An 8,652-nucleotide genomic window follows, 5' to 3' on the forward strand; every position below is an offset into this window, starting at 1 on the left:
TGAAGAGCATCAAATTATGTTCTAAACATTCTCATCATTTCTATTCTAAACATTCTCATAATTTCTCCAATCAGTGTTTGCATTTGTAAGTTTGGCTGACCTGTATTTCCTTTAGGACTTTGAGACGTGGTTAGTAGATAAATAAAACAAAAGTAAACCTTACCACCACACTCGCAAAGTCTCACAAGTTCACTCCAAAGAAATAATAAGATCACTCCACTCAACACTCGTGTTTACTCTCGATAATATAATTTCGGCTTTTAACAATTCCCCTTATGATCTCACTCTCTCAATTAGCCTTTTTCCACTCAATTTATCTTGCTAAGTCCTTTGAGAAACTTACTCAATATTAGAACAAGTTAATTCTTTCCTTGTGTGCGCCGGCTGCAAATAGGTTAGGGTAGAAACAATAGAAGAAAATTTAAAGGTAGAAGGAAGGTTTTATGGTATTAAAAGAAGGAAAATGAAAGGATAGAAAAGGAAGAGGTGACTTACAATTCAAGAAACAACACTTACTGCATCATTTCTCAAGAAATAATAAGGGTATATTCTCTAAGTGTAGATGGCCTCTTTGATGTTCTTGCAATGGTAAAGCACTTTCCTTGGCTTGCTTTCTTTTTGACTTTTTCTCCTTTTTTTATTTTATTTTCTTTTCTGAAATTTTCTTCTTTTTGTCTTTTATTTTCTTTTTGTACTCCAATTTTGTTGGAGTCTTTTTCTTTTGCATTGCACTCCAATGACACTTTTGTTGTCAATCCAACTATGCTCTGATTACCGCTTGATGTAGGTTGAATCTACACGCTTTGGTGAAGAGAGTAGATAGCCTTATTGTGTCCCGATCTAGGATTGACAAGTACTGATGTCCTTGAATTAATAAGCTTGGCTGCAATAAAATAAGAAAGAAATATGATTAATGATGGGTTTAAGAAATGAAAAATAATATAAGTAATGGAAATGAAATAAAGATAGGATAGAGATGGCTTCAGAATTGATGGGCTTGATGTATGATGATGATGGTGTTGATGATGAAATGGAGATGGTGATGATGTTGTATCTCAAGCATGCCAAAGAGGAAACAATGCTAGGAAGCACAATCCCGTCCTTCACAAACTTACTTGAGGGGTGGTGATAGTGTCTTCAACCCACTAGATATTAATCTAGGAATTTTGGAATCAGGATGGAATGAATGACGCTACAAGTATATGAATTATACTTGTTTAATTGATAAAGTTCACAAAGAACTTTGAAGAGAAATTAACTCACAAGAGTAATTTTTATATATGAGATGAGATGATTACAAATAAAGGCAAGCCTCTCTATTTTATAGGAAATGAGAGGGCTTGGTTGAATGGTTACATAGGTATTCGGTTGGTACATGACTTTTGATGGATGTACATAATGCTTAAAATGAATGGATAGGTCCTTTGGGCTTGTAATGGTTTGGTTAATCCTTCATTAAGGGGCTTGATGGTTCGGCTAAGGAATGAAAGACATCTTTCTTGGCCGAATGGGCATGCTTGTTCATCTTGGCGCCATTTTCTTCTCTTTAGCTGAATGGTGATGTGCCTCCTTATGTTGGCGCCAAAAGCTCTCATGTGCATGGCATGTGTTGTGGCCGAATAGGTATGAAGCTCTATGTCATGTTTCTTGGTGATTTAAGCCTCCAATGGTTGCAATTTCTTCACCAATGTGCTCTTGGATGAAAAGGCATCTTCATGGGCAGCATCATTCATGAAAGGTCATAATGTTTATGAAAGGTAACCCTTCATGTTTGAGTACTTCTGGTTTGAATGAGCAGGAAATGAGCTAGCCTTAGATGACTTGTAACATGGTGAACGTTTGGACAAATCATTGTGAAAAGGTACCTCTTGAGGTGGCAACAATTCGCGAAAAGGTATGATTTCACAAATTTTGACTTAGGACATATTTGAAGTGTCCTAAGTGATGATGATGATAGTGCAGCTCCCCAGCTGAAATGAGGTCATCTTCTAGCTCAAATATTCAGCTCAATCCAGCTTTGAGCTCACGGGCCTCCGGACAACTTTTCACCAATGAGTCCTTATACTCTCCTAAACGTCCCTATGTGAGTTTCCTTGTCGTTACATACTCCATTTAGCTTCAATTGTAGCTCCCAAGTGTTGGTCGAATATGCCTATATGCATAACATAAGAAAATAAACTAAGTATATAAACTTATATAATGTGTATATTATAAGAATGTGACTATAATATATAATAATAACTTATATCTCACATATTAATGAATAAGTTATTATCATAATAACTATAGATATAATATATATATGATAATAACTATAGTATAACAAATGAAATAAGCAAAGTTAGAAAGTTTCTTCACTTGTAAGGTTGAAATAGCCATTGTAAACATGATGCTGAACTTGATCACATCAATACTACTGTCGTAGTATCAAAAGAAGATCTGCTATATCTCGTTTATGAAGGTAATATCCTAAATATTGCTTATGATGATTGCTCCTGGATTGTTGATTTTGGTGCTTCCTTCAATGTTACTCCACATGAAAGTTTCTTCTCATCCTACCGAAGTGGTGAATTTGGTACGGTGCAAATGGGAAATCAAGACAGGAGCAAGATCGTCAGGATATGAGACATTATCCTCTCGACAAACACTGGATCAAGTTTATCTTAAAAGATTTTAGGTATGTTCCGGCCATGCGCCTCAATCTTATCTTTGCTGGGAATCCAGGTGATGCTGGTTTGATAAATTACTTTGGTGAAGGAAAGTGGAAGCTCACCAAAGTAAGCCTAATAATGGCGGAAAGAAAAAAGTGTCATTGTACGTGATGCAAGCTAAGCTCTGCAAATGAGAGGTAAACATCACCACTGAAGATGTAGAGATATGGCATAAACGACTTAGGCATATCAATGAGAAGGGTATTCACGTGCTCGCTCGGAAACAACTCCTACCTGACATGAAAGGTAAACCACTTGATCCTTGTGATCACTATTTGGCTAAAAACAACAAAGTGTTGTTTTCCAAAGATCTAATCCGTCCACAAGGAGAAAAATTATCCTAGACCTCATGCACACCGACGTGTGTTCGATGTCCAAGAGATCAATAGGTGGTGCATTGTACTTTGTCACCTATCAAAGGATCAAGTGCTTATGCATTCAAAGAATTCCACGCCCTAGTGGAGCATGAGACTGGATGAAAGATCAAGTGTGTAAGATCTGATAATGGAGATGAGTATAGAGGTATTTTGAAGCATATTGCAAGAAATATGACATCAGATTATAAGGACTCCACCTAAGACACCACAATTGAATGGACTAGCTGAGAGAATGAATGAAACTATTGAAGAAAGAGTTTGATGTGTGGTCTCTCATGCTAAGTTACTCAAATCATTTTGGGGAGAAGCTATAATGGCAGTGGTTGACATTGTCAACATTACACCATCAATTCCCTTGAACGGAGGTATCACAGAAGAAATCTGGATGGGCAAAAGGGCTTCATATAATCATCTCAAGGTATTCGGGTGCAGAGCATTTGTTCAGATACCCAAAGATGAGAGAGCCAATCTTGACGCAAAGATGAAGGAATGCATCTACCTTTGTTCACCTAAGGATGAATTTGGTTATTGACTTTGGGATCGAGCCAATAAGAAGGTTTTCTGCAGTAGAGACGTTGTTTTCTTCACAAACCAAACAATCGAAGATATCAAAAAATCAGAGGCCCAAGATTGAGAAACAACAAGAACACCGAACCAACTCCAGTTTGACTTGAGGATAATAATACACAAGAAAATAATAATGCTGAAGATCATGAACCTATGTTAGAGTAAAGCAACCAGGAGACTCATGATGAACCAACTCAGGAAGAGCCTCAATCTAGCTCTCCAACAGCACCAGAGCTGAGACAATCCTCGAGAGATAGATTCTCATCCACTTGGTATAATATAGATGAGTACGTTATGCTCACTAATGAGGGGGAGCCTCAAAGCTATAAAGAAGCAATGAGTGATAGTCATAAAGAAGAATGGAGATGAGCCATACAAGAAGAGGTGCAATCCTTGCATGATAATCATACTTATGAACTTATGGAGCTATCAAAAGGGAGAAGAGCCTTGAAGAATAAGTAGATGTATCAAATCAAGACCGAAGATAGCAGCTCAAAGCCTCGCTATAAAGCTCAGTTGGTCGTCAAAGGATTCGGACAAGAAAAATGTATAGGCTCTGAAGAAATATTCTCTCTCGTGGTAAAAATGTCATCCATCCGAATGGTCCTTGGCTTAGCAGCCGTGTAAGATTTGGAGATTGAACAGCTCGATGTTAAGACAATGTTCCTACATGGCGATCTAAAGGAAGAAATTTACATGGAACAACCTAGGGATTCAAAATTCCAGGCAAAGAAAATCTAGTGTGTCGTCTAACTAAGAGTCTATACAGATTTAAGCAAGCACCAAGACATTGGCACAAAAAGTTCAAAGATTATTGTCAAGGTACTGACTTGCTACTACCTCCCAATTAAGTCGAGAGGGGGAGATTTGTTGGATCTCTCCTTAATTTGAGAGGTTCTAGAGAATTATAGAGCTTTCTGGAGAAGTATAGAATTTTCTACAATATTTCGAAGAACTCTAGAGAAGTGTAGAACTCTCTAGAAGGTAGAAGATTGTGGAATCCTCTGGAAAATTCTGGAGATGTGTAGAATCTTGTGGAAGAATGTGGAATCCTCTGGAATATTCTAGAGATGTGTGGAACCTTATGGAAGACTATGGAAGAATATGGAAGGGAGTTGAAGAGTGTTGAGTTTCTTAGAGTGCGTGGAGCATTCTAGATAATTAATATCCACCCTTAGATGTAAGTAATCTTCACCATTCATTTGAAGGTGGAGTAGTATAAATAGGGTGAGAGACTTCATTCCTAACCATCCCAAGAAATCCAAAAATCCAAAAACACTATGAGAGTCCACTGCTTAGAGTGAAAAACTAGAGAGTTAGAGAACCTCTTTGAGAGAGAAGAGAGATAGCTTGGGAAGTCTTTATCCTCAAGCTTGAGTGAGCCACCGAGTGTGAGTCAAATTTTGTGAACACATCCTTATAATCCTACTATTCTTTTGTATAGTGAAATAATCTCTAAATTAGAGAATTATACTCTTATGCTCTCTTTACTATCCTTAATCTCTAAGTGCCTATCTTAACTTCACGAAGTGGGAAAGACCATGATTCACAACAATGGTATCAGAGTGAGGTTCATCCTTAGTCGTAATTAGCTCGTGCAGTTCAAGATGGAGGATAACGTTGTTCATGATGGAGACATGTTCAAGCTCACAGCCAATAACTACTCATATTGGAAGTCGATGATGGAGGACCACCTGTATTGTAAGGATTTATATGAGCCCATCATCTACAAAGACAATGTAGAAGGCAAGCGTGATACTCAATGGGACTATGGTTGGTGTTTGAGATTCGAGAATGGACTATGGATTATAGATTGGTACAAAGCTTGAGTTTTATTTATTTACCAATAAACCGTCTGACTCAAACATACGCAAAGCCAAAATGTTATTTATTTACTTGGAAACCATTTTACTACATTGTTCCATTGAACAGAGGTTGTTCACCTTGGAGACCTGATGCAGTTATGAGTACGACCGGGCGCGGAAGATACTAGGTCCTCTAGATTTTCAAGGGCAGCCGAGGGCGCACCACACACCACGTGATGCGCGGTGCTCTTTTGGTGGCTGGTTAAAAGCTACACACTCTATAGGTAAGCTAAGACAACGTACGATGAAATGGCTTCAATCATATCATTCTTTTATAGCTTAATTATAAAACAAGTGTCCAAAACTATACCACTTCTCTTAAATAGGCCTCCAAACATTTTTTCGATTCATCCCCAAACATAAAATTCTATTTTCAAAAGATATGTCATAAGATTAAATCAGTAATGGGACACCACAAACATGTCAACATGCACAAGAACACAACTGTGAAAGAGTAACTACCTGATCAATTAAAGGGCAATAAACATGCATGATTCTCTATGATTTGTTCACCAGGTATGTGTTTTTATCATTGATTATTCTTGGGTTTTATACATTATCAAAAACTTACATTGGTCTATTACACTTTGGACTCATTTTAGATTGAGACGTACAAGGATATTATTACTCCAGTTGCCAATGCATTCAAGTATTTGACACATGTCAAGCCTCATCTTCAACACCAAGATCAATTGAGTCTCTATTGAAGGAGTACATCTCGAGAAATAAAGATGTGATCCAAAGTCAGTCATCATTGCTGAAAGCATTGGAAAATCAAGTTGGATAGCTAGTCAATGCACTCAGCAACAAACCACAAAGAGCAATGTCGAGCGACAAATGTTAGCAAGCTAATATAAAAATAAACCTTGATGAAATCAATAAGGGTCAGATATTAAAATGAGCAATGATGAGATAACTACGTAAATCACTCTAAATAATCTAAGCTAATTTGAATCGTGCAGTATTTACCCTCATTAAGGATTCAAAACCATTCAATTTAAATTCAATAGTCGTTTTATATAAATAATAATATGTTAAAATTTTAAATAAAATCTTGTCCAACATCATTATAATCTTATATAATAAGAGAAGAAAAATGAAAGTAAAGATGAAAGAAGAAAAACAACATGAAATGTTTGCTACATGTATTGTAGTGTAAAAGATGAAGAAAATTGATATTCTTAGCTTGCAAATTTCTAGCTCAAGGTACTTGCAAGGTGCAGCATTTTTTGACAAGCTCTTTAGTCACAAGTTGAATTTTTCAAGGAAATTCAAGAAGAATGGAGAAAGTAGGGTGAATGTTAGAAAGATAATATAACTAAATGTAATTAGTTGGTATTAGGGTAGTCAAAATTAGTTGACTTTGTTAGAGGTTAGTTAATCTGTTGGATCAAGGCTATTAAACATGTTTAAGTAGTGTTATATAAGCATCGTTTGTAATGAGTTGAAGTACCTTTTTCATTAATATACCTTCGATATATTTCTCTTCCTTAACTCCTTATACACCAGCCACCGGCACTTCCTCATATCTTGCCACCGATGTCACCTTTCTCACATATATATCATTAAATAAACTATCCTGACCATGAAAAGAACCTATCTAGAAAGTTGTTATCTGAAATCATTTTGGTAAATATGTCCCGTTAAGTCAATCATCTTAACCATAAGAATTCATACTTAATTTTCACTATTTTGATTCTATTTTTAATGAGCCAAATATCATATTTAATCGAGTTAAATTAAATTTTATCACTTAAGATAATTTTATGTAATTGATTTAACAAATATCTAAATCAAATAAAATAACATTGTGTTTTTGTGTGTGTGAATCACAAATACTTCATCATCCATTAATGATTTGAACAAAAAACTAATCTTGTTAAATTAGATAAATCCACAATAACAATAAAATCATTTTATCAAATATTTAAATTTGATAGAATCTGATATTAGACATGAGAATTTTCTATGGTATTCAATGGAACTTTTTATGAAGTTCAATGCTTTCACTTGGAACATAAAACAAATAAAATGTGTTAAAGAAACATATCACAATCCAAGAAAAAAGAGAGGCCAGAATCTGATGAGAAAGTAGAGAGGGCAACTTATCAGCAGCATACCATATCTTCATACCCCCATCTGTTATACATATATGTGTCGAATATAATCTTATGCCTATGTTTACTCACGCTGCTTAGGCAAGTCATAGTACGAACCGAAAGGCAATAGTTATAATCATTGACAGGTCTACAAATTATTTTGAGGATCAATAAATATATATTAATTATAAAAATATTTATATGTGATAGACACAAATTTTAAGAAAAACATCATTAATAAAATAAATACTTAATATAAAATAATACAGATTTTAAAGTGAGTACGTGTTTACCTTAAATACCTTAGGTGTCCACCCTCAAAAAACCATATCCGGCGGTAGTCCGAAAAGCAAAAGCAAGTTTTGGTCAAAAACCTCTTTTTACATTACTTTTCTTACGATTTTTTAAGCATAAATTCCAAGTTCTATTTGGAAGCTTCATTGCATTGAATCATTGAAAGGTACAAGCACACATCATTATATCTATACGAAAAAATATTTCATGCAATAATAGTGGACAAAAATAATTCACAAACAGAATTTTAATATTATTATTATGGTATTTAAGGTTTAGAGTTTTATAATTTTCAATCTAATAATTAACATTTAATATTTAGATTTAAGGTTTAAAGTAGGGATGTTTAAAAATACATGATTTAAATTATCTAATCAGTTCACATGCTGATTCGAATGAAAATGAATGAATATTCAAAATAAAAATATCCTAATTCACGAGTCATTTACTCAACCCACTATTTTTTACGGGATTTTATGTCGAGTCTGGATCACAATATTTTTAACTAGATATTCGACTAACTGATACCTACTTCATTTTCATTTTATTTTTATACTATCTTACTCAAATTCAATAATACTCACCGTTCAGTTCTTATTGTTTAGTTAAATTTATACTCGTGTAGACACACGCTCATTCCCCAAAATGCAAAGCCAAACGAAGTGAATTTATAGATTTGTTTTTAGAAATGGAACTCATTAAAAACTCCTTCTAAGACCCATAAAGGGGAAAGAGAATC

The sequence above is a fragment of the Hibiscus syriacus genome, unplaced genomic scaffold, assembly GCF_006381635.1.
Source record: "Hibiscus syriacus cultivar Baekdansim isolate YM2019G1 unplaced genomic scaffold, ASM638163v2 tig00111000_pilon, whole genome shotgun sequence".
NCBI lineage: Eukaryota > Viridiplantae > Streptophyta > Magnoliopsida > Malvales > Malvaceae > Hibiscus > Hibiscus syriacus.